The 25,743-nt window shown below is 43.6% G+C and overlaps 1 protein-coding gene across 2 annotated transcripts in view; it reads left to right on the top strand.

The window, feature by feature from the left end:
* Positions 1 to 25,743, top strand: part of ankrd6a (ankyrin repeat domain 6a) — an 80,640-nt gene that overhangs the window by 5,005 nt on the left and 49,892 nt on the right. The window contains exon 1 of one of the 2 annotated variants that reach the window (XM_061968989.2): positions 25,455 to 25,681. The exons of the other annotated variant lie outside the window; for it this stretch is intronic. The gene's annotated coding sequence lies outside the window, so the exon portion shown is untranslated. Of the gene's footprint in view, positions 1 to 25,454; positions 25,682 to 25,743 lie in introns of those variants that run through there. 2 annotated transcript variants of the gene reach the window in all.

The following is a 25,743-nucleotide window of genomic DNA, read 5'->3' as shown; positions in this document are numbered from 1 at the left end:
TTTTCAATCATCACATGACTATTTAAGCCTGTAGTTGCCAGGTAGTCGGCCTGGCGTCATACTGTCACGACTTGGACTATGGTGCAGTTTCCTGCGTGGATTGTTTTCCCGAGATGTATAAGAATTGGACCGGACATGGCGTGAAGGTAAATACATGATTTAATTATTACTCTAAAAAGTGTAAACAAAAGGTACGCACAAGGCGGAGACACAAAACTGGCTAAAGAACAAAAACTTACACTTAACGTAGACTATGGACATGAAACAAAAGACTGTCTAAACGTGACATGAATAAACAAAAACTTACTTGGAACTATGGCATCGAATGAACATAATCACCTACCTAATAAAGTTGACTTTGGAATAATTAGGAACGAGGAAATTTCATGACTGGATTTGTTGCACAGGTGGCATCCTATGACAGTTCCACGCTGGGAATCACTAATAGCTGCCCATTCTTTCACAAATGTTTGTAGAAACAGTCTCCATGCCTAAGTGCTTGATTAGGGCACCTGATTCTCATCATTTGGATGGGTGTGTGGTAATCTGAAATTTCCTTGCTCAGTTCTGTTGTTGTCTGCACACCATGTTCACTCTCTCTCTTGTCCACAGTATGGAGTGCAGCTGGCGCAAGGCAGCAGCACACACCTGACGTAGATTAGAAGCAGCCTATTTAACCTGGCTGCTGACGGCCTGTGAGCGCCGGAACTTTGTCACTGCTTGCAAACCTGTTGATATTGCCAGAGAACTCACTAGTTCATCATGTACCATTCCTCTAAGGTTTGCCTGTATTTTTCCTAGCCTTGTCTAGCGTCTTTAGTTTGTACTTTGTCCTTATATTAACTTCTTTCATGAAGTATGTTTTCCTAGCCTTGTCTAGCGTTTTTAGTTTGTACTTTTGTCCTTATATTAACTTCTTTCATGAAGTATTTTTCCTAGCCTTGTCTAGCGCTTTTAGTTTGGTGTGTTATCTACCATCACCTTTGTTTTGTTACTTTGTGCTTCCTCCTAAATAAAAGGAAGAACAATTGTACACAACACGTCTCTGCATCCTTGGGATCCACTCCACCAAATCCTAACAGAAAAGTTCCGGCCATACTATGGAACCCGCAGAGACAGATGCCTGGAAAAGAGCATTGCAAGGCCAGGCTCAACGAATCAACCAGCAGGGGGACCAGCTAGACCACCTGAGCCGAGGTCTACAGGGACTGTCGGAGCGTCAAGACACCATGTTGGAGCGAGTCAATATGCTGCTAGCCACCGTCGTTCCCACCTCGACCACCGTGCCCGACCAGGCATCCACCCAACCTACACAACCCGCCAGTACCAGCAACATGCGGCTATCCCGACCCGAACGTTTTTCCGGAGAAAAGGAAGATGTAAGACAATTCCTGACGCAGTGTGAACTACATTTTGAACTAAACGCTTCCGCTTTCACCTCTGAGCGGGCTAAGGTAGCGTTTGTCATCTCCCACCTGTCAGGCCGTGCTGGCACCTGGGCGACTGCAGAATGGAACCGTCAGACCGCCTCCAGCTCCACGTATGCAAACTTTTCCAAATCCTTGAGGCAGATCTTCCAACGACGACTCCCAGGTAGAGAGGCAGCTAGATCCCTTTTCCGGCTGCAACAGGGTTCACGACGGGTCGCAGATTACGCGATCGAGTTCCGCACCATGGCCGCCGACTGTGACTGGGGTCCCGCGGCGCTGTTGGACGCCTTCTACCTGGGTCTCGCGGACGAGATCCGTCACATGATGATCCCGCTGTCACTTCCGACGAATCTGGATGATCTCATCGAGCTGGCGGTGCAGATCGATTTCCGCCTATTGGAAGAGAGGAGGGATCTACGAGGGAGACGAGCCCCACCTAGCAGCCAATCAGCGCCTGCTAGACCTGCCATCTGCATGACGGAGCATCTCGTTCCCGAAGACACCTCTCCTTCGTGGCAGATAGATGAGCCGATGCAACTGGGAGGTCGCCGACTCACCACCGCCGAGAGGGAACGCCGCTTTCGCCTCAAACTCTGCCTATACTGTGGGGCCGCTGATCATCTCATCTCCCACTGTAAAGAACTACCGCGCCCCGCCGCACGGCCACGAGTGCGCCCTCACTCGCCAGAGGACACGTCCACCAGAGGTCGCCGTTCTCCTTCGTTGGCCGCAGGCAGAATGCAACTAAAAGGTACTCTTTCTTGGCCTAACCAACAAATAGACATTTGCGCTCTCATTGACTCAGGAGCAGATGATAACTTTTTGGATTTTGAGTTCATGAGACTTCATAAGATTCCTGTTGTAAAACTGTTTGTGCCCAAGAGGGTGTATTCTCTTGATGGGCGCCTATTAGCCAGCATAACCCACCAGACCCTGCCAATCAACCTGCGCTTGTCTGGTAATCATTGTGAGAAAATAATTTTTTTTATTGTGCCATCACGGTCCGCGCCCGTCATTCTGGGGATCACCTGGTTACATAAGCATAACCCGCACATAGACTGGCCTCGTTCGGCCATTATTAATTGGAGTGTGACCTGCCACACACATTGTCTTCGTTCCGCAGCAGGATCTCACACACCGCCACCTACCGCCGTTATAGAGAACATAGACTTGACAAACGTGCCCACAAACTACCATGACTTAAGAGCGGTGTTTAGCAAGGATAGAGCACTATCACTTCCCCCCCACCGACCCTACGATTGTGGTATCGATTTGCTAGCCGGAGCGGCTTTACCATCGACCCGTTTGTACAAGGTGTCTAACACCGAACTCAAAGCACTAGAAGAATACATAAACACATCAATAGCTGCGGGCCTCATTCGCCCTTCGACCGCACCGGTAGCCGCCGGATTTTTTTTCGTCGAAAAGAAGGACAAGTCCCTACGGCCTTGTATAGACTACCGTGCTCTTAATCAGATTACTGTCAAGAATAAGTATCCTCTTCCACTCCTTGATTCTGCTTTTACTCCCTTACAGTCCGCAAAGTTTTTTACTAAACTCGATCTACGTAACGCGTACCATCTAGTTCGCATCCGAGAGGGGGATGAATGGAAGACCGCATTCAACACTCCTCTCGGACATTTTGAGTATCTTGTCATGCCTTTTGGACTTACTAATGCACCTGGCGTTTTTCAGGGCTTCATTAACGATATTTTTCGGGACATGACAGGTCGGTTTCTCTTCGTTTACCTGGACGATATATTAATTTATTCATCGACATTTGACGAACATGTACAGCAGGTTCGGTTGGTCCTTCAACGATTGCTCGAAAATAAACTGTTCGTGAAGGCGGAGAAATGCGAGTTTCACTCATCCTCCATTCCCTTTTTAGGATTTATCATTGAGGAGGATAGACTCAGACCAGACCTCGCTAAAGTCAAAGCAGTAGTAGACTGGCCCACTCCGGTGTCCAAGAAGCACCTTCAGAGATTCTTGGGCTTCTCTAATTTTTATCGGCGATTTATTCGCAATTTTAGTCGCGTCGCTGAGCCACTTACAAGGCTAACCTCTACTAAAGTTCCGTTTGAATGGACACCCGAAGCCAATTCCGCGTTCTTGAGGCTGAAGAGATTGTTTACTTCGGCTCCTGTGCTTTGTTACCCTGACCGTTCTCTCCAATTTTTTGTTGAGGTGGACGCTTCTGATTCAGGTGTAGGGGCCGTACTCTCCCAGCAATCTACCACCGACCAGAAGTTGCACCCCTGTGCTTTCTTCTCTCGTCGCCTATCCCCTGCTGAAAAAAATTATGACATTGGCAACAGGGAGCTTCTGGCGGTCATCTTGGCCCTTCAGGAGTGGAGACATTGGCTGGAAGGGGCGGAGCTACCATTCATCATCTTCACGGACCACAAGAACCTGTCCTACTTAAGGACCGCACAGAGACTGAACCCCCGCCAAGCCAGGTGGGCACTTTTTCTGACCCGTTTTAACTTTATCATCACTTTCCGACCTGGTTCTCAGAATGGGAAGCCCGATGCCCTTTCCCGTCTCTACTCTTCGTCTCTTGAGGATTCCTCACCTGAACCAATTGTTCCCCATACCCACATCATTGGGGGACTCCAGTGGGACATCGAGCGGCAAGTCTTGGAGGCCCTAAAGTCGGACACATCTCCTCGGGGCTGCCCACCAGGTCGGTTGTTTGTGGTTCCTCGGCTCCGTTCCAGCGTTCTGGATTGGGCACATGGGTCAAAGATCGCTTGCCATCCAGGTACTCGTCGCACCAGTTTTGTCCTCTCCCAGCGTTTTTGGTGGCCATCCATTCTGGCAGATACGAAGGCGTTTGTGGCAGCATGTCGGTCCTGCTCCCGGAACAAGGCATCCCACCAGGCCCCAGCAGGACTGTTACACCCATTACCCATCCCCTCCCGCCCGTGGTCACACATAGCGGTGGACTTTGTCACAGGACTTCCCCCCTCTGAAGGAAATGACACTGTCTTGACCATTGTGGACCGGTTCTCGAAAATGGCCCACTTCGTGGCCCTCCCCAAACTGCCTTCGGCTCTTGAAACAGCCCAACTATTAGTGCTCCACGCTTTCCGGCTGCACGGCATCCCCGCTGATGTGGTATCCGACAGAGGGCCACAGTTTTCCTCGGCTGTCTGGAGGGCATTCTGCAAGTCCCTGGGGGCCTCCCCTAGCCTATCCTCCGGCTACCACCCACAGAGCAATGGACAGACCGAGCGGACCAACCAAGACCTGGAGGCGGCCATCCGGTGCACTTGTCATCGGCAACCCTCAACCTGGTCTGAGAATCTCCCATGGATAGAATACGCTCACAATTCCCTCATTAGCTCCGCCACCAACCTGTCTCCATTTCACGTCGCCTATGGTTTCCAACCCCCTGTTTTTCCTTCTACCCAACCCAATGCCGACGTACCATCCGTAACGGCACACCTGCGTCGGGCTCACCAGGCTTGGCGCAACACCAGGGCGGCGTTAAAAAGAACATCGGCCAGGAACCAACTCTTAGCCAACCGCCATCGCACACCAACCCCACACTACCAGTTGGGACAGAAGGTCTGGTTGTCGTCCCGGGACCTACCATTGGCCACCGACTCTAGGAAACTGGCTCCCAGGTTCATTGGACCATTCCCCATTATCAAGATCATCAACCGTGTTGCAGTCAAGCTCCGTCTCCCAAGATCTCTCAAATGCCATCCTGTTTTTCACGTGTCTCGCATCAAGCCTGTCGCATCCAGCCCGCTCAGTCCTCCTGAGGTACCGCCTCCTCCACCCAGGCTGGTTGAGGGTCACCCAGCGTTTACAGTAAACACCATCTTGGATGTGAGAAGAAGGGGCAGGGGATTCCAATACCTGGTAGACTGGGAGGGGTACGGCCCGGAGGAGCGGTCATGGATTTCAAGATCGCTTATTATTGACAAAGACTTGATCAAGGATTTTTACATTCGATTCCCAGACAAGCCAGGTAGGCCGCCAGGAGGCGTCCGTTGAAGGGGGGGTACTGTGGTAATCTGAAATTTCCTTGCTCAGTTCTGTTGTTGTCTGCACACCATGTTCACTCTCTCTCTCGTCCACAGTATGGAGTGCAGCTGGCGCAAGGCAGCAGCACACACCTGACGTAGATTAGAAGCAGCCTATTTAACCTGGCTGCTGACGGCCTGTGAGCGCCGGAACTTTGTCACTGCTTGCAAACCTGTTGATATTGCCAGAGAACTCACTAGTTCATCGTGTACCATTCCTCTAAGGTTTGCCTGTATTTTTCCTAGCCTTGTCTAGCGTCTTTAGTTTGTACTTTGTCCTTATATTAACTTCTTTCATGAAGTATGTTTTCCTAGCCTTGTCTAGCGTTTTTAGTTTGTACTTTTGTCCTTATATTAACTTCTTTCATGAAGTATTTTTCCTAGCCTTGTCTAGCGCTTTTAGTTTGGTGTGTTATCTACCATCACCTTTGTTTTGTTACTTTGTGCTTCCTCCTAAATAAAAGGAAGAACAATTGTACACAACACGTCTCTGCATCCTTGGGATCCACTCCACCAAATCCTAACAGGGTGGCCAAATACTTTTGGCAATGTAGTGTATATATATTATTTTAGTGTCTTCAAAGTGTGCAGTTTTTCCCAAAAATAGGGACTTTTGTCGAGGCTAGAACCAAATATTCATGTTTACTTTGATTCTTATGGCGAACTCTGCTTCACCATACAAACCTTTGGGTTTGCGAATCAATCGAGGTTCCACTGTAGATATATTTATAATATATCGATTATAACTTGCAATGATGAACTGTTTGGGCTTATTAGAGAGACTTCTCCCAGAGGGCATGGTCACATGAGCATGAGAAGACATCATACTTGACTAAAGCTGAATGTCAAACCTGTTGCGCGCCGTGTCCAATTTCCAGCGAGTCTCACCGGGGTCGGCGGCAGGATTTGGCCTGCCCGAGGCGCGCGCTGGCACGGTACGCGTTGTGTCCCCTATGTAAAAACATCCTCCCAACACTAATAAAAGGTTCTTGTGTGCAGACATGTCACATCAAGCAGCAGCGCTCTCAGCAAGGCTGGAGTGACAGCCAAAGCTGTAAGCAAGTAAGAGTTGTTTTTTATTCAGTAAAATACTACACCTTTGTATTATGTTGGGGGTTCTTTTTATTTTATGACTGTTAGTTGAGGATGGATCTACAAAACCCAAAACCAGTGAAGTTGGCACGTTGTGTCATTCATAAATAAAAACAGAATACAATGATTTGCAAATCCTTTTCTACTTATATTCAACTGAATAGTCTGCAAAGACAAAATGTTAAATGTTCGAACTGAGAACCTTTTTTTTATTTGCAAATAATCATTAACTTAGAATTTAATGGCAGCAACACGTTGCAAAAAAGTTGACACAGGGGCATTTTTACCACTGTGTTACATGGCCTTTCCTTTTAACAACACTCAATTTTTTAAGCTTTTCAATTCTTCTTTGATGTACAGCTTAAGTTGTTCAACAGTCCTGGGGTCTCTGTTGTGGTATTTTAGGCTTCATAATGCGCTAAACATTTTCAATGGGAGACAGGTCTGGACTACAGGCAGGCCAGTCTACTACCTGCACGCTTTTACTATGAAGCCACACTGTTGTAACACGTGGCTTGGCATTGTCTTGCTGAAATAAGCAGGGGCGTCCATGATAAGGTTGCTTGGATGGCAACATAAGTTGCTCCAAAACCTGTATGTACCTTTCAGCATTAATGGTGCCTTCACAGATGTGGAAGTTACCCATGCCTTGGGCACTAATACACCCCCATACCATCACAGATGCTGGCGCCTGGAACAACCCGGATGGTTCTTTTCCTCTTTGTTCTGGAGGACACGACGTCCACAGTTTCCAAAAATAATTTGAAATGTGGACTCGTCAGACCACAGAACACTTTTCCACTTTGCATTAGTCCATCTTAGATGAGCTCGGGCCCAGCGAAACCGGCGGCGGGTGTTTCTTATGTGTCATATGTCACCTATATCGTCCATCCATCCATTTTCTGCCGCTTGTCCCTTTTGAGGTAGCGGGGGGTGCTGGAGCCTATCTCAGCTACAATCGGGCGGAAGGCGGGGTACACCCTGGACAAGTCACCACCTCATCACAGGGCCAACACAGATAGACAGACAACATTCACACTCACATTCACACTCTAGGACCAATTTAGTGTTGCCAATCAACCTATCCCCAGGTGCATGTCTTTGGAGGTGGGAGGAAGCCGGAGTACCCGGAGGGAACCCACGCAGTCACGGGGAGAACATGCAAACTCCACACAGAAAGATCCCGAGCCCGGGATTGAACCCAGGACTACTCAGGACCTTCGTATTGTGAGGCACATGCACTAACCCCTGTTTCACCGTGCTGCCCCGCCACCTACATCGTATTTTTTTATATCAATGTGAAAAGTGCAATTCTGAATTTTTTAAAAGTCTTTTTTTATTTTGTATTTATTTTCAAAACCGACCCAAGCCTCTTTTTTTATGTGGATATAAATCAGATATGTATCGAATGCGACTGCAATCTGAACGCGCCGGTCGCATTCGTCAGACCGATACGTCATCAAATAGGGATCAGCGTCATATATCTTTGCCAAATTAGACCGTTACAAAATAAATAGTTGACAAAGGAGCAGAAAAAAGACAAAAATAATGTTTTAGGAACTCACGTCAATATTCCTGTCTCTGACTGCTCGTCCACACGCTTTTTGGAGTAGACGTCGTAGCAAATGTCCCACAAACTTAAAGTAGCAATAAACACGTCAATAATGAATACAGCAAAAATCACTCCATATTCTCTACTGCTCACTACTGTTACCATATCTGAGTTATTGTGTAGAAATATGGGGAACTAACTACAAATGTGCGCTTCATTCACTAACGGTGTTACAAAAAAGATCAATTACAATAATACATAATGTTGGATGTAGAAAACATACAAACCCTTTATTTATTCAACCAACAATATTGAACTTCAACGATTTGGTACATTTGCAAACAGCTAAAATGATGTTCAAAGCAAACTATAACCTGCTACACAAGAATATTAAACAATTTTCTCAACTACAGAGAAGAAATATAACCTTAGAGGAAAATCTAATTTAAAACAATTATTTGCGCGTACAACACCTACGGCCTTTAGTATATCCATGTGTGGAATTCAATTATGGAATGGATTAAGCAAAGAAATCAAACAAACCGAGTACAATTTTGAGGTACTTTTGTGTTTGATAGTAAAATCTAATTATTATTGGAAATTTCAAAAATGAACTGATTATGATAACTGATGTCCATTTGTTGTAGCTTTCTCATTTGCAAGTATGACATTAAGTTGCAATTACATTTGCAAGTCCAAGACATTAGATGGCAGCAGTGTGCAGTTTACCATGTTTTTGTTTTTTTTGCGCCCTGAAAAGTGTTACCGTATTTTTCGGACTATAAGTCGCAGTTTTTTTCATAGTTTGGCCAGGGGTCCGACTTATACTCAGGAGCGACTTATGTGTGAAATTATTAACACATTACCGTAAAATATCAAACAATATTATTTAGCTCATTCACGTAAGAGACTAGACCGGGGGTCGGCAACCCGTGACTCTAGAGCCACATGCGGCTCTATAGCGCCGCCCTAGTGGCTCTCTGGAGCTTTTTCGAAAATGTATGAAAAAAGATGAGGGGAAAAAAATACATTTTTGTGTTAATATGGTTTCTGAAGGAGGACAAACATGACACAAACCTCCCTAATTGTTATAAAGCACACTGTTTGTATTAAACATGCTTCACTCATTCGAGTATTTGGCGAGCGGCGTTTTGTCCCACTAATTTTGGCGGTCCTTGAACTCACCGTAGTTTGTTTACATGTATAACTTTCTAGGACGTGTTTTATGCCACTTTTTTTTCTGTCTCATTTTGTCCACCAAACTTTTAACGTTGTGCATGAATGCACAAAGGTGAGTTTTGTTGATGTTATTGACTTGTGTGGAGTGCTAATCGGGCATATTTGGTCACTGCATGACTGCAAGCTAATCGATGCTAACATGCTATTTAGGCTAGCTATATGTACATATTGCATCATTATGCCTCATTTGTAGCTATATTTGAGGTCATTTAGTTTCCTTTAAGTCCTCTTATTTCAATTTATATCTCATGACACACTATCTGTATGTAATATGGCTTTTAATTTTTTTTGCGGCTCCAGACCGATTTGTTTTTGTATTTTTGGTCCAATATGGCTCTTTCAACATTTTGGGTTGCCGACCCCTGGACTAGACGTATAAGATTTCATGGGATTTAGCGATTAGGAGTGACAGATTGTTTGGTAAACGTATAGCATGTTCTATATGTTATAGTTATTTGAATGACTCTTACCATAATATGTTACGTTAACATACCAGGCACGTTCTCAGTTGGTTATTTATGCCTCATATAACGTACACTTATTCAGCCTGTTGTTCACTATTCTTTATTTATTTTAAATTGCCTTTCAAATGTCTATTCTTGGTGTTGGGTTTTATCAAATAAATTTCCCAAAAAAATGCCACTTATACTCCAGTGCGACTTATATATGTTTTTTTCCTTCTTTACTATGCATTTTCCGCCGGTGCGACTTATACTCCGAAAAATACGGTGATACTGAAATCATTGTAATTATTACGCACCAGCTGTTTGATTGTAATTAGTTGTGGTTTTAATAACACATTTTGAGGTGTTAAAAAATCGCCACATAAAATCGCTAGCATGTCATTAGCAAAGCCAATGTATATTAGCATCAAGCTAGTGCATTTTTGAAGAAGTGTAACCTTACTTTACTTACTGGCATTGAAAATGGCAACATTACCCTGCGGTAGTTTGGCTGAGTTCGCTTTTAGGGCTGCTGGAGTGATCGCCAAGTGCCGAAGTGCGAAGAGCCAGCAACCCAGGTACCGTAACATGGCAGCGTTGGATTTCACGTGAATTACGTGGGTACCCATCCCGAGTTATCAGCCACAAAAATGTACAGCCACTAATCCCATAATGGTTCGGAATAAGATATTTATATTGACAGGCTGGTTTCTGTTATTAAAGCTCAGGTTGAACATTTATAATCTATTGTTATACCATAAATATTATGCTGGACCCATTCGACGTCCATTGCATGAGGGGGTGTTGGGGGTCACCCACATCTGCGGTCCTCTCCAAGGTTTCTCATAGTCATTCACATTGACATCCCATGTGGTGTGAGTTTTTCCTTGCCCTTATGTGGGCTCTGAACCGAGGATGTCGTTGTGGCTTGTGCAGCTCTTTGAGACACTTGTGATTTAGGGCTATATAAATAAACATTGATTGATTGATTGATGATTGAACCACAACGTATCTTCTACACTTGATAGATTCCCATGGTTTCATCTGTGGTAAAATGATAGACATTAAGTTATTGTAGTTCAACAAGTGCATGAGCTAAAAACGGCAAACTAAGAAGATTTTTCACTCTGAAGGGATAATAATACGAGAAAATCAGCTTAGACTGCATTTAGTAGTAGTTGTCGTAGTGTAAATGATGGCTCAACTGTGACCTTTTCAACTTCATATCCAGAGTGACATGTTGGAGAGAAATGACTTGGTTTTAGACTGCGAGACTGAAATTACATGATGTCTGTTGTTCATTTTCAAGGTCCACTCTGGTAGACATTTGTATGTCTCTTGAAAAGTCCTTTTACACCAGCCATAGGGGAACGTAAAGTATAAAGAATAATTACCAGTGACATTTATTTGTATAAATGGATTATTCCCCAATAAATGTAATTTATCTCAGGACTCCAGAGGTAACTGACAGGTACGACAGGCCATATCTTCGACATGTCTTCCAATGAGTTTGCTGAAGTGGTTAAAAAGCTCCTCCAACGAGATGTAAGATTGGGATCTTTGTCCTGTTGCAACTCACCATTGTGTGGGTTTCAGATGTCTATTTGTTGACTGAAAGTGAAGTTGAAGAATTTGATCATTCTTCACGACTTCATCCGTTCATCAGCAGATCATGATGATACCTGAACCACCACCGTGATTGATGGTTGTTACCGTGTTCTTAGGTTAGAAATCCTCACCTTGAGTTATATAACTATACTTGTTGCAATTATGGACAAATAACTCAGTCTTTAACTTGTGAAGTGTATATCTGGTCTTGTCACCATACTTGCCAACCTTGAGACCTCCGAATTCGTGAGATTGGAGGGGCGGGGTTTGGTGGTAGCGGGGGTGTATATTGTAGCGTCCCGGAAGAGTTAGTGCTGCAAGGGGTTCTGGGTATTTGTTCTGTTGTGCTTATGTTGTGTTACGGTGCGGATGTTCTCCCAAAATGTGTTTGTCATTCTTGTTTGGTGTGGGTTCAGAGTGTGGTGCATTTTTGTAACAGTGTTAAAGTTGTTTGATCGGCCACCCTCAGTGTGACCTGTATAGTTGTTGATCAAGTATGCATTGCATTCACTTATGTGAGTGTAAAAGCCGCATATATTATGTGACAGGGCCGGCACGCTGTTTGTATGGAGGAAAAACGGACGTGACGACAGGTTGTAGAGGACGCTAAAGGCAGTGCCTTTAAGGTACGCCCCCAATATTGTTGTCCGGGTGGGAATCGGGAAAAATTCGGGGGAATGGTTGCCCCGGGAGATTTTCGGGAGGGGCACTGAAATTTGGGAGTCTCCCGGGAAAATCGGGAGGGTTGGCAAGTATGCTTGTCACATCATTAAACAGGTCTGCAGTACCCGGAGGAACCTCGGTCAAAAAATGGAGGACTCCTGACTGGAGAAGCCAAACCATCAGTTTTTATATTCCTCCTTTCTGTCTCTGGGTGTGTGTGCTAAGTCAGGAAAGCGCATCCTCACCATAAAAGGAGATGTTCGTGTGTAAGTGTCTGGAAAACCACTGCTTTAAGTCATAACTCAAATGTTGGCGTTGAGCGAGACAGGTAGTCTTTTCTCAAGGATATGGTTATCGCTTTTGGATGCCAAAGTCCCAATTAAAGCCTCTTTTCCTACGAGAAGTGATCCAATCCACCTGTGAATATCAAACTAAGGGGCCTTATGTATTTATGTGCTCAAACTGAAATACCACTATTTAATTAAACTTGGTGGTTTGCTTTTTCCAAGGTGAATATAAACATTCACCATATGTAGAACATAATGTGGGTTAATTAATTCACTTAATTTGACCGTAACACTTTTGTCTACAAAGCATTTGGAAAGCAAAGTTACGTTTTTCTGCCTTGAAGCCAGGTGTTGGGTTTTATCTTGGTGGTTTTCACATATGTTGTATATATACAGTATGTATGTGCTGCTGTTTCTTTAAGAACGTTGCGACAGCTGCCGTAAAGGAGGTGCGTTGCTAGCCTGGTTGCTATGTTTTTCGGTTAGTCGTAAAAGTGTTCGTCATGTGCTTGTACCCTGCTCAAATCTCTCACTAAAGTTATTCATTGGATTATACCTTTCGTTTGAACTTTATTACAGTGGTCATCCTCTCAGTCCGTGTAAAGTTTTGCTGGTTCCTGGATAGTTCCTCAGCATCCTGATATTTTTTAATTTGGCTCTGTGTGGATAATCTATACATCCATCTTTGCTTATCCGAGCTCGGGTTGTGGGGGCGGCAATCTTAGCGCTAGAAGCCCACACTGCCCCCGCCGAAGCTACTTCGTTCAGCTCTTCCCGGGGGGATTCCGAGGCGAGCTGAGAGACACAGTATCTCCAATGTGCCCTGGGTCTTTCCACGTGGCCTCCTACGAGTCGGACATTCCCTGAACCCCTCCCCAGTGAGGTGTCCGAAACCAAATGCCTGAGCCATTTTAGCTGGCTCCTCTCCATGTGGGGCAGTGGGTTTAGTCCGAGCCCCAACCGAGTTCTTAATTTCTTTCGGACGCTTGTACCTGCGATCGTGTCCTTTCAATCACTACCCACAGCTCATGACAATAAGTAAAAGTAGGAACGTAGATTAACCGATAAATTGAGATCTTTGTTCCACCACGACGGACCGATGCTGTGTAGATGAAAAAATTCAAACTGTGTGCAGTTAAATGTTCAAATCTCCAAAGATCGAGAGTTGCACTCATAAAACGCACACAAAAAAGACCGCAATCTTCCGATCACAACTGTAAATATTACCAGAATGCACCCATTCCTCAAGTCATATCAGACTTTTCTTTACATAGCACTTTTCATACACAGGTAAGTGGCAAACACTTAGTGTTGTACACTAATAAAAAAAGAAAGAAGAGAAGAAAACACTAACAGTCTTGGTCAAAAGTTTACATACACTTGTTAAAGTTAAAGTTAAAGTACCAATGATTGTCACACACACACTAGGTGTGGTGAAATGTGTCCTCTGCATTCGACCCATCCTCTTGTTCACCCCCTGGGAGGTGAGGGGAATAATTTTTGGTGATTTAACCCCCAATTCCAACCTTTGATGCTGAGTGCCAAGCAAGGAGGTAATGGGTCCCATTTTTATAGTCTTTGGTATGAACTCACAACCTACCGATCTCAGGGCGGACACTCTAACCACTAGGCCACTGAGTAGTGTGAAGAACATAATGTCATGGCTGTCTTGAGTTTCCTATCATTTCTACAACTCTTATTTTTTTGTGATCGAGTGATTGGAGCACATACTTGTTGGTCAGAAAAAACATTCATGAAGTTTGTTTTTTAATGAATTTATTATGGGTCTTCCAAATCTGCTGGGTCAAAAGTATACATACAGCAATGTTAATATATGGTTACATGTCCCTTGGCAAGTTTCACTGCAATAAGGTGCTTTTGGTAGCCATCCACAAGCTTCTGGTTGAATTTTTGACCACTCCTCTTGACAAAATTGGTGTAGTTCAGCTAAATTTGTTAGTTTTCTGACATGGACTTGTTTCTTCAGCATTGTCCACACGTTTAAGTCAGGACTTTGGGAAGGCCATTCCAAAACCTTAATTCTAGCCTGATTTAGCCATTCCTTTACCACTTTTGACGTGTGTTTGGGGTCATTGTCCTTTTGGAACACCCAACTGCGCCCAAGACCCAACCTCCGGGCTGATGATTTTAGGTTGTCCTGAAGAATTTGGAGGTAATCCTCCTTTTTCATTGTCCCATTTAAAGCACCAGTTCCATTGGCAGCAAAACGGGCCCAGAGCATAATAATACCACCACTATGATTGACGGTTGGCATGGTGTTCCTGGGATTAAAGGCCTCGCCTTTTCTCTTCCAAACATATTGCTGGGTATTGTGACCAAACAGCTCAATTGTTGTTTCCTCTGACATCACATGGACAAAGATAAGACCTTCTGGAGGAAAGTTCTGTGGTCAGACCTAGAGCAGGGTTGTCAAACTCATTTTAGCTCAGGGGTCGCATGGAGGAAAATCTGTGCACACGCGGGCCGGACTATTAAAATCATAGCATTAAAAATAAAATATAAAGACAATTTTTAGATTGTTTTCTTTGTCTTACTTTGGCCAAAAATAGAACAAACACATTCTGAACATATTACAATAAAAATATAGAAAAAAATACCGGTAGCGGTAAAGTTTAGATCCATGAAGGAAAGAAGAAAGTGAATGAATTACACAGTTTGGCATATTACAAAGAGACGTATTTGGGAATTGGGCCACAGCTTCACTGAGCTTGTAGGCAGAAAATAATTCAAAGTCAGTATGACTCCGTGTTGATTGGGGACTGGTTTTAATCAAACACCCTGACTGGCCCCAGAGGAGTGTCTGTGTGATTTGGGTCTAAGTTGAAGCAAGTGCAAAGCTCTGGGACAGGCTGGAAATCCCAGCTGGTACATGCTCAGGCACAGGATTAGAACTCTGGACATAAAATTGCCTTATGTAACACACGGTAGACCACGGCCACCAGCAGCTGTTATGCAACCCATGGCCGGCTCGGAAGCAACATGTGTGATCAACTACACACATACTCACACACACACACACACACACACACACACACACACACACACACACACACACACACACACACACACACACACACACTGAAAACGGATGAGAGTAGAACTGCCATAAATATCTGAAAAAACATTATTGTATTATTATTATAAAAGAACACTGCCATTTGAAAAATCAACACGCGAGAATAAAAAGTGACATTGAAAATTATTCCATTGAAAAATAAAATATAAACATACAATATAAACATGACACAATCCTGTTAGAAATCCCACTGTTTGTATTAGACATGCTTCACTGATGAGAGTATTTGGCAAGCACCGTTTTGTCCTACTAATTTCAGCGATCCTTGAACTCATCGTAGTTTGTTTACATGTACAACATTTGTCCGGTGCTGCCACAAAAAGACGTGTTTTATGCCACTCCTTCTTTGTCTCATTTTGTCCACCAAACATTTTATACTGTGCGTGAATGCACAAAAGTGAGCTTTGTTGATTTTATTGATTTGCTGGCGTGCTTATCAGGCATATTTGGTCAATCCATGACTGCAAGCTAATTGATGCTAACATGCTATTTAGGCTAGCTGTATGTACATATTGCATCATTATGCCTCGTTTGTAGCTATATTTGAGCTCATTTATTTCCTTTACTTACGTCCTCTGTGTGTTTAATTTATATTTGCATGTCTCAAGACACATAGTATCTGTATGTAATATTGGCTGCATTTCTCATAGTTGTTTGTGTGCCATGTTACGTTACCCAGCTTGCAAAGGTTGTAATAAATCCATTAGAAGAAGACAGCCTGCCGTTTCCTTAAACTTGGACACACACATCTATACCTTTGGCCATTCTGAGCCAGTAATTTTCAGGAGTTATCTCACCCTGTGAGAAGCCTCCATTTTACTAATGTTTTCCAATGTTGCAAAAATGTGTAGAATTAAAAATTAAAATACAACATTTCTGTCAACGAAGATTTGGAAACACTTAAGGAAAATGTTTATTTCAATGCAGCACCTGAACTGGGAGGAGTTACCAGTTGATGCTGGGTCTCACATCAGCAACGCTGCTTTGGACTTGGCGTCAACTCGTTTTTTGTTTTTTTTTACCCTTTTGAGAGCCTTGTTAAAGACGTTGGTATCTGTCCCATATTTGATGACAAGACTTGAAATAATCCACACAGTCAGAAAATGGCAGTAAAACAGCAGAATAGGACATATAAACGGGTTGTAGCACAAACAATCAGCGTGAACGCAAATGGAATCAAACCCAAATCCAAGAGGGTAAGAACATTTTAGTTTGGGAACACTACAGTACAAAAGAAGTACAGTTGCATTTTTGCCTCATTCTTGTGAGAATCCTGCGTGTGACTGAAGCGTTAAGGAGTGGGACTATCCAGGACTTGGTGCAGCGTGCTCAAACAGCCACCAAGTGGCATCTGCGAGCAGATAATCTTGTATCATCTCTTTCTCTTTCGGATTTATCAGGACGGTAGTGCATTCTCCACACAATTTTTACTCACGCTTTCAGTGAGGGATGAGGAAAAAAAACAACCCAGACACACTGTATCCACCAAATGACAAAATGAAAACACTAACAAACTCCAAAGAATGTTTCTGGTGGTAAAATGTACATTTACAAATGAAAAACAAATGTACACAATTGAAAAGTCATCTACAAAATCTGCATTACGTTTAACAACAGGATCTAATATAACCTGGACAGGAAGTAGGAAGTGATCATGATATCCTGGATGTCCATCAAACATGTCGGCGATGGTAAGATCATTCGTACTTTAGCGTTTCTGTTAGATTGGAAACATTGAAACTACTGTGATACAACATAATATAGTATACTAAGGGTGTAACGATTTATCGGTTTATGTTCCTTAATTTCAAGTACCTGTATTTTTCGGACTATAAGGCGCACTTAAAATCCTTTAATTTTCTCAAAACTCGACAGTGCGCCTTATAACCCGGTGAGCCTAATGTACGGAATCATTTTGGTTGTGTTTACCGACCTCGAAGCTATTTTAATTGGTACATGGTGAAATGATAAGCATGACCAGTAGATGGCAGTCACACCTAAGCGATACGTGTAGACTGCAATATGACTCAAGTAAACAAAAACAAAATTGTATATGTTCCTTTGAAAATATAGAACATTACACAGAGCGCTCAAAAATGTATCAAAATGTTTTAGTATGACTTTGGTAAGCTATGAAGCCGCACCGCTTGATGGATTGTACTGTGCTTCAACATAGGAGTATTATTATGGTGTGTGTATAAGGTAAGACATATTATCTGCCGTTGTGTTTCGCAATATTATGCAAAAGCAACTTTTCTTACCTTCTGCTACGTGCTGATCTGCATTTGGGATCTGCATAAGCCTTTGTAGTCTGTAGTCGACAAGCTTCGTCTTTTTCTCTTTCTTCTTTTTATGGGACATTCATCCTTCGCTGTTGCCATTTCTAATATAAAGTAGTGTAAAGTTCTTACTTATATCTGTCAGTAAACTCCCCATGAAAGCGCTAAAACATACCGGTATAGTGAGTTTACATTATTCACCCAAGGAACTTTAGGTATTAGAGAGTTCCGGTCGGACGGTTTTTCACGGGACACATTCCCGGCGTTGTTGTTGCACTAGTGAGCCACGGATGAGGAGATGCTGCTCCGTTATTGATTGAAGTAAAGTCTGAACGTCATTAAAACATTTAGCTCCATCTTTTGACACTTCTTCCACTCCCGTCCTTGCACGCTACACCGCTACAACAAAGATGACGGGGAGAAGACGCTGCCGAAGGTGAGCCACGTAAATAAGACCGCCCACAAAACGGCGCATCTGGAAGTGACTGTCAGAAAGCGACTTGAAGATGATCTGTAAAACATCATCTATGCAACATTTTGACCAAAGAACCACCATTACATGTTATGTAGACCACAAGGAAGTGTTTTCAACTTAGAAAACAATTATAATAATATGACTTCTTTAATGCGCCCTATAATCCGGTTAGCCTTTTGTATGAAAATAGACCTGACTAGACCCGCTCATAGGCAGTGCGCCTTATAATCCGGTGCGCCCTATGGTCCGGAAAATACGGTATATCGATCTGTGCTCGGCAAGTTTGCCTTCCAGGAGGAAAGATATCGATCATAGATTGATCTAAAAGGGACTCCATCTTTTTTTATGGACACTAGAGAAAGGAAAACATTGGATTTAAGAACGGCTGACTTTATATGAAGTTTTGCACTTTTAATGATAAGGAAACTAAATATCTGGCGTCGTCAAACCAAAAATAGCAGATACTTACGGTGGTCGAGAAAGGTCATAATAAACGCAAACGCCACGAGACAATATCATAAGTTGCAACATAAAAACTTTCAGCTACAGCGCGATTGCAAAAGCCAAATCAAATAAAACCGACACAACACAGTAATTTAAAGCGGCAACAAAACTTAAAACCACGAAAGACGCATTCGTCACACCTGAAGTGAAAAGTCATTTCATGACAACAAATAAATACAAGAAATTAGGAAGCAAGGGGCCAACAACATCAACGGGGATGAGGGGTATGCACGCTTCCGCCAGTGGTGTGCTTTCAGGGCCAGGAAGGCCTCCTCTGCTGGCCTAACATAACCATCAATCATGATCATAATTAAACACAAAAGTATTTTTTTATTTACTTTACCTAAATATCTAAAAGTATTCATATTCTCTTCATGTCATATTATGCTCCTTCCAATGCTGTTGATTTTAGGTTAGTCTTTGTATCCAATCAGAATTCAGCTATCTTATGTTGCCATGCTGTACCAAATCTGCCCGGAGCCTTCAGAATCAACAATGCGGGCATATGTGCACTGTAAGTGAACGGAGACATACAGTTGATAGATAATTGCAATAGCAATCAGATCACAAGTTGTTGTCAGTGGGGGGAGGGGCTCGCGTGGCGTCACGTTAAAGTGGTCTGGTGTGGGTCACGGGCTGTGGCGGGGGGTGGCGGCCTCCTGGCCGTAGTTCCTGGTTGTCGGCCGCGTGGACTGGGGGGATGTCCGGGCCCTCTACTCCTCCTACTTATAGCGCACACAGTCACACATATATAGGACTTTGGGGATTGTCCTGCGGGGAGGCATGGCGGGGGGTTGAGGATGCCTCCAATGGGGCTCCAGTCCTCCTGTCTTGTCCCCTGCTCGTCCATCCCTCAATCTTAGCTGCATATTAGACACTTAGGATTTGGGGGGCTTGGTTTGGTTGGGACCCACCATGACCTTGATGTCCCCCAATTTTAATCGCATTATTAGTTCCCACAAGCATTCATATCTCACTCACGCTACAGTACACACATCAATAGGGACTGGAGGTCGGCTGTAACGGCTGACCTCCTAATTTTAACTACACAGTAGACACTCTGGGGGCCTTGTACACATGCATGGGGGGTTTGGGGTTCGGCGCACCCCTCATTGCCTCGTCGGCCGGCGGGGACTGCGGTCTGGTGGCCTGCCAGGCTTTTATTCATTTATTATTGTTATATATATATATATATATATTTTTTTTTTTTTTTTTTTTTTAATGTATTTATTATTTTTATTTTTATTATTTACTTATTTTTATTTTATTTAATTTTTTTAATTTTATTTTTTATTTTTTTTAATCTTATTATTTATTTGTGTGTGGCGTCGCGCGGGTCTCACTTCCTGTTGGATGGGGTCCGTGCCCGTGTGGCCCGACCTTGCGCTGTGGGGTCTCTGTTGGTGACTTGGTGTGGTGGCGGCGCAGCCCCCGTGTCTGGTCTGGATGCTGTGTCTCGGTTGTTTGGGCGGTGGTGTGTTTGTGCGGGTTTGGGTTGGGGTGGGGGGCCTTTTGGTTGGGGGGGTTGTTGGTGTCTCTTGTTTGCGTGTTGGCGTTCGGGCTGACCGGCGGGCTGGCGCCGGCTGGTCTCCGTGGCCCTGGTGGCGTGTGGTTGCTGGTCGCAGTTTTTTTTTGATCGCTTTGATTTGATTGGCTGGTGCTGGCTGTCTGGGGTTATTGCGGCTGCTGTTTCTGCTGCCGTTTGTTTGTGGTGTGGGCGCCCGTGGCTGCTGGGTCTGGTGCATGGGTGTGGCTGATGTTGTGACTGGTGGCAGCGCGCGCGCGTGATGGCTGTCGGGGCTGACGAACTGTGTATTTGTATGTATATGTGTGTGTATGTATGTATGTTTATATATGTGTATGTGTACATATGTGTATGTATATGTATATATGTGTATGTGTGGGTATGTATACGTGTATGTGTGTATGTGTATGTATATATGTATGTATGTATGTATATTTCTGGGGGTACGCTCTGGGCCTGCCTGTCAGACGGGGGTCAACGCCTCAGGCTACTGCTTCCGAACTGCGTGTCTGGAGCTCCTGGGTCCCGCTGTCCATCCCTTCCGGGTGCCCGTCTTGGTTGGGGCCTGTTGGGCCTAGTCCCTGCGTCTATTGTGGTAGCTTGGTGCTGCAAGGTATTCCGAGGTGCTGCGAGTCGGCCAGTTGCTGGGGTAGTGACCTTGTTTGTCAGCATGTCTGTGATCTTCTTTTAATTCTTTTTTTTTTAAATTAATTAATTAATTAATTTATTTATTTATTTATTTTTTAATATATTTTATTAATATTATTTTTTAATTTTCCCCTCCCTCAGGGGGGGGGCTCGGCGGGGCGGTTGCTGGTTGTTCCATCTCCATCGTTGGGGTCCCTGCGGGTGGGGTGGGTGGTTCCCGTGGCCCTGTGCCTGGGTGGTCCTGCGGCGGCCGGTTTGGGTGGGGTGGCCGGGGGCTGGCCTCGCCGCGCTCTCCGGGGGTGGGGGGTGGGCTCGTGGGGGCCCGGTTGCCGGTGGGGCGGGGGCGGTCTTTCCGTCCGGTTGCGGGGAGTCTCTGGGTCCCTCGGGCGGGGCGTCTCGCCTTTCTGCCCGTGTGGGGTGTGGTCTCTCGCTGGCTTGGGGTCTGGCTGTCCCCTGCTTTTCTCGTGCCCTGTCCTCTGCCGGGTGCGTCTGTCTGCGGCCTGCTGCTGGCCCTTGTGGGCGGTACGGTGGGTCGGGCTCTGGGGTTCCTGTCGCTGGCCGGCTTGGCTGCGTGGGGGCGGTGGTCCCTGGTTCCCTGGGCACCACGCCTCCTGTTTGTGGGTTGGGCTCTCGGGGGTGATGGGGCCGTGCTCTGGCTCCCACGCACTCTGGGAGTCGAATGTATTGTACATGCAAATTCACATATGCTCACATACGTACATAGGTACCTACGCTCCCACATACATACACAAATACAGTACATATTTACCTACCTAATGTTCGTACATCCACACGCACATTCAATATACAAACATACACATACACATACTGTACATATACATTCACTGTACAAACACATATACACATTCTGTACATATACATTCATTGTACAAACACATATACACATTCTGTACATATACAAGTACATATGCATACTTACACTCATGCACATAATCACGTTTCATCAAACATATATTAACGTTGTTGCCCTAGGGTAAACTGGGTGTAACACATGGCACACTGACAAAGCTTAACCTATTGTGACTATAACAATCTACAAGGTTAATGTAGGTTGCTTCTCTTTCTCCCCCTCCATTTTTCTGCATTCTTTCGTATCTCAAGTTATCATTACGTATATGTATTGTTGCATTTAAACAACTGTATTGTTGATAATAAAGGTAAATTATTGGTATTGTTCATTATCAATAGCGCTATTTCTATTGGTATTTGTATTGATCCATTTGTAGTGTAATAATGCTCATTGTCATTTCTGTATTATTTTTTATTTTTCGCTAACTGCTTATTTGCTATTACTTTTACCATCATATTTGTACATGTCATATTTGCTGATGTTGCTCTATTATTGTTGTTGTTGTTGTTTGCTGTTGTTGTTTTTGTCTCTCTGTCTAATCCCCCTCTTGTCCCCACAATTTCCCCCTCTGTCTTCTTTTTTTTTCTCTTTCTATCCCCTCCTGCTCCGGCCCGGCTGCACTAAATGATAATATAAATACATTTAATAAAGTCAAATACAAATAAGGCAACAAGAGAAGTATCCTACACTTCTCTTTTGTAAAGTAAATCTGAACAGCCGACATGGGCATCTACATCAACTATATGATTTGCCTGAGAAGCTGGACAGGACATTAAAAAAAAAAAAACAAAAACAAAAAAAAACAAAAAAAAAAACAAGTTGTTGTCAGTAAGGCCTTCTAGCTGGCCTAACGCTGTGATTGGATACTCACTTGGGAGTCCCAAGTGAGTATCCAATCACAAGTTGCGAAAACAGGAAGTGGCACCGGAACCATACGAGCCATAGAAAGCCACAGAATAACAATGATAAAGTGTTTGTCTTACACCGAGTAATCCATTGTTGACAGACGAAGCCAAGCAATGCAGGTTTAGCGAGCGGTGTGCGCTCCCGCGAAGGAAATACATTTTTGGCAGGCAATCACATTCTGGCACAACACCGGCGGTGAAATAGGGAAATGCCCGCCACGGATCAACTACAAATTGTGAGTTTAAATATTTTATTTCTTTATTTTTTCATGTTTCATTTGTTTTATGCAATTCTTTTAATTTTGACAGTACCACGTAAGATATGTTTTTATTGCTGAAGCGGGTTTATGTTAAAAGCGCCGAAAAATAGACCCTTTAGTACACCGTTGAGGGGGTTCAATGCTCGGTAGTGTGCAAGTGTGTTTCTGTTTAGTATCTCCAGCCGTGTTCATGTGGTGACATCAATTACGGTATTTTGAGAGGTGAAGTCGGACAAAGTAGGACATCACTGAAGGCCTAGGTGAGAAACGAACGGCTTCTGCACACTTGGGACGCTGGCCTTCATTGACCATGCCAGGGCAAATAACGTAATACAGAAATGGCCGGGTCGTAGAACTTTATTTACCAGGTAAATATACTGTTGTGAAGTGAAGTGAATTATATTTATATAGCGCTTTTCTCTAGTGACTCAAAGCACTTTTACATAGTGAAACCCAATATCGAAGTTACATTTAAACCAGTGTGGGTGGCACTGGGAGCAGGTGGGTAAAGTGTCTTGCCCAAGGACACAACGGCAGTGACTAGGATGGCGGAAGCGGGGATCAAACCTGGAACCCTCAAGTTGCTGGCACGGCCACTCTACCAACTGAGCTATACCGCTGTTAAAATGTTGTTTACTGTACTTTTATTGAACATTGCTTGAATGCTGATCTTGTTAAAGGGGAACATTATCACCAGACCTATGTAAGCGTCAATATATACCTTGATGTTGCAGAAAAAAGACCATATATTTTTTTAACCGATTTCCGAACTCTAAATGGGTGAATTTTGGCGAATTAAACGCCTTTCTATTATTCGCTCTCGGGAAGCAATCTGCCATTATCTCACTTTCGTCTGTGTGTTGTCGGAGGGTGTAACAACACGAACAGGGACGGATTCAAGTTGCACCAGTGGCCCAAAGATGCGAAAGTGGCAAGAAATTGGACGAAATTTGTTCAAAATACGAGGCTGCGGGGAAAGCCGACGAAATGGTCAGTCGTTTGTTCCGCACACTTTACCGACGAAATCTATGCTACGACAGAGATGGCAAGAATGTGTGGATATCCTGCGACACTCAAAGCAGATGCTGACATCAACTCCAAAACTGGACAGATCAGCTTTCAGGAAAAAAGAGCGGATGAGGGTATGTCTACAGAATATATTAATTGATGAAAACTTTATTCATTACTCGCGGTTTTACGTAAATTATTATACATAAACTGTGTTTACCAATAATTTAGCTTAAAAACATTTATTTTTTTCAATCATTCGAGTACATTCGGGTAGTCTTGTGTAATGCAGTATTTTGTGTCTATTTAGGTATGGTTAACCTGAGTGCTGAAATCGTGGAAAAATGTATGTTCTTAGCGCGCCTGAAATGGGCTGTCTGCACTCTCAAAGTGCATGTTGTTGCAAATTGTATTTCATATGCTGTAAACCTAGTTCATAGTTGTTAGTTTCCTTTAATGCCAAACAAACACATACCAATCGTTGGTTGGAAGGCGATCGCCGAATTCGTCCTCGCTTTCTCCCGTGTCGCTGGCTGTCGTGTCGTTTTCGTCGTTTTCGCTTGCATACGGTTCAAACCGATATGGCTCAATAGCTTCAGTTTCTTCTTCAATTTCGTTTTCGCTACCTGCCTCCACACTACAACCATCCGTTTCAATACATGCGTAATGTGTTGAATCGCTTAAGCCGCTGAAATCCGAGTCTGAATCCGAGCTAATGTCACTATAGCTTACTGTTCTATGCGCCATGTTTGTTTGTGTTGGCTTCACTATGTGACGTCACAGGAAAATGGACGGGTGTATATAACGATGGTTAAAATCAGGCACTTTGAAGCTTTTTTTAGGGATATTGCGTGATGGGTAAAATTTTGAAAAAAACTTCGAAAAATAAAATAAGCCACTGGGAACTGATTTTTAATGATTTTAACCCTTCTGAAATTGTGATAATGTTCCCCTTTAAATTAACCTAAAGTGCTGGTTGCTCTTTATTCAAACAAGATGTGAATGCATTAATTGTTGTTTACTTGCTTGTTTTGATTGATTGAGAAGTTTATTGACATCTTAAAGAATTTAATCCATGTAATGCTTTAAAAAAGGCAAATAGATGGCACAAAAAGCCAAAAGGATTGTTTCCATTGTGGTCCATTGTTTGTATCCATGGTTCATTTATACATAATTCCCTTACAAGAAATAACAGAAATATAGCAAACTTCCCCTGCAGTGTCCGGTATCCACTACTTATTTCAAAGTTACACTGCTTGATTTTATTGCTAAAAAGTTACTGAATCGATTCGGATCATATCGTTCTAAAAAATATATATATTTTGCCCTGAATTGTATTGGCAACCACAAATTCTGAATCGAATGGAATCGTTACACTCCTAGTATATACAGTATTGTACATATGAAATATACCGTGTATATATAGTAAGAGTATACAGTGTATGCACTGTGATGTCATAAAAGGCAGGATCATGACATGAATACTGTCATGTCTGTGTAATCAAGTTTTGTTTTAAGTCATGTTTTGTTTAGTTTCTGGCTTTTCACTCCCTTGTCTTGTTTGCATGATTACCCATTAGTTTTCACATGTCACGTCACGCACCTGTTTCACGTTTTGAGTCACGCACCTGTTTTCGTTAATCATGTCTGTGTTATTTAAGCTTTTCATTTTCTGTTGTTCGTCCTGACGACATCCTCGCATTTATGCCCTCTGTCACACTCTGTCCACGTCTGCGCACTTCATGTCCATGCCAAGTAAGTTTGTTTATTATTGCCACAGTTAGTGTTTTTTATTGTTCATAGTTTTTTGCCCCCGT

The sequence above is a fragment of the Nerophis lumbriciformis genome, linkage group LG08 (genome assembly GCF_033978685.3).
Source record: "Nerophis lumbriciformis linkage group LG08, RoL_Nlum_v2.1, whole genome shotgun sequence".
Classification (NCBI taxonomy): Eukaryota; Metazoa; Chordata; class Actinopteri; order Syngnathiformes; family Syngnathidae; genus Nerophis; species Nerophis lumbriciformis.
This window is presented reverse-complemented; position numbering and strand designations above follow the sequence as displayed.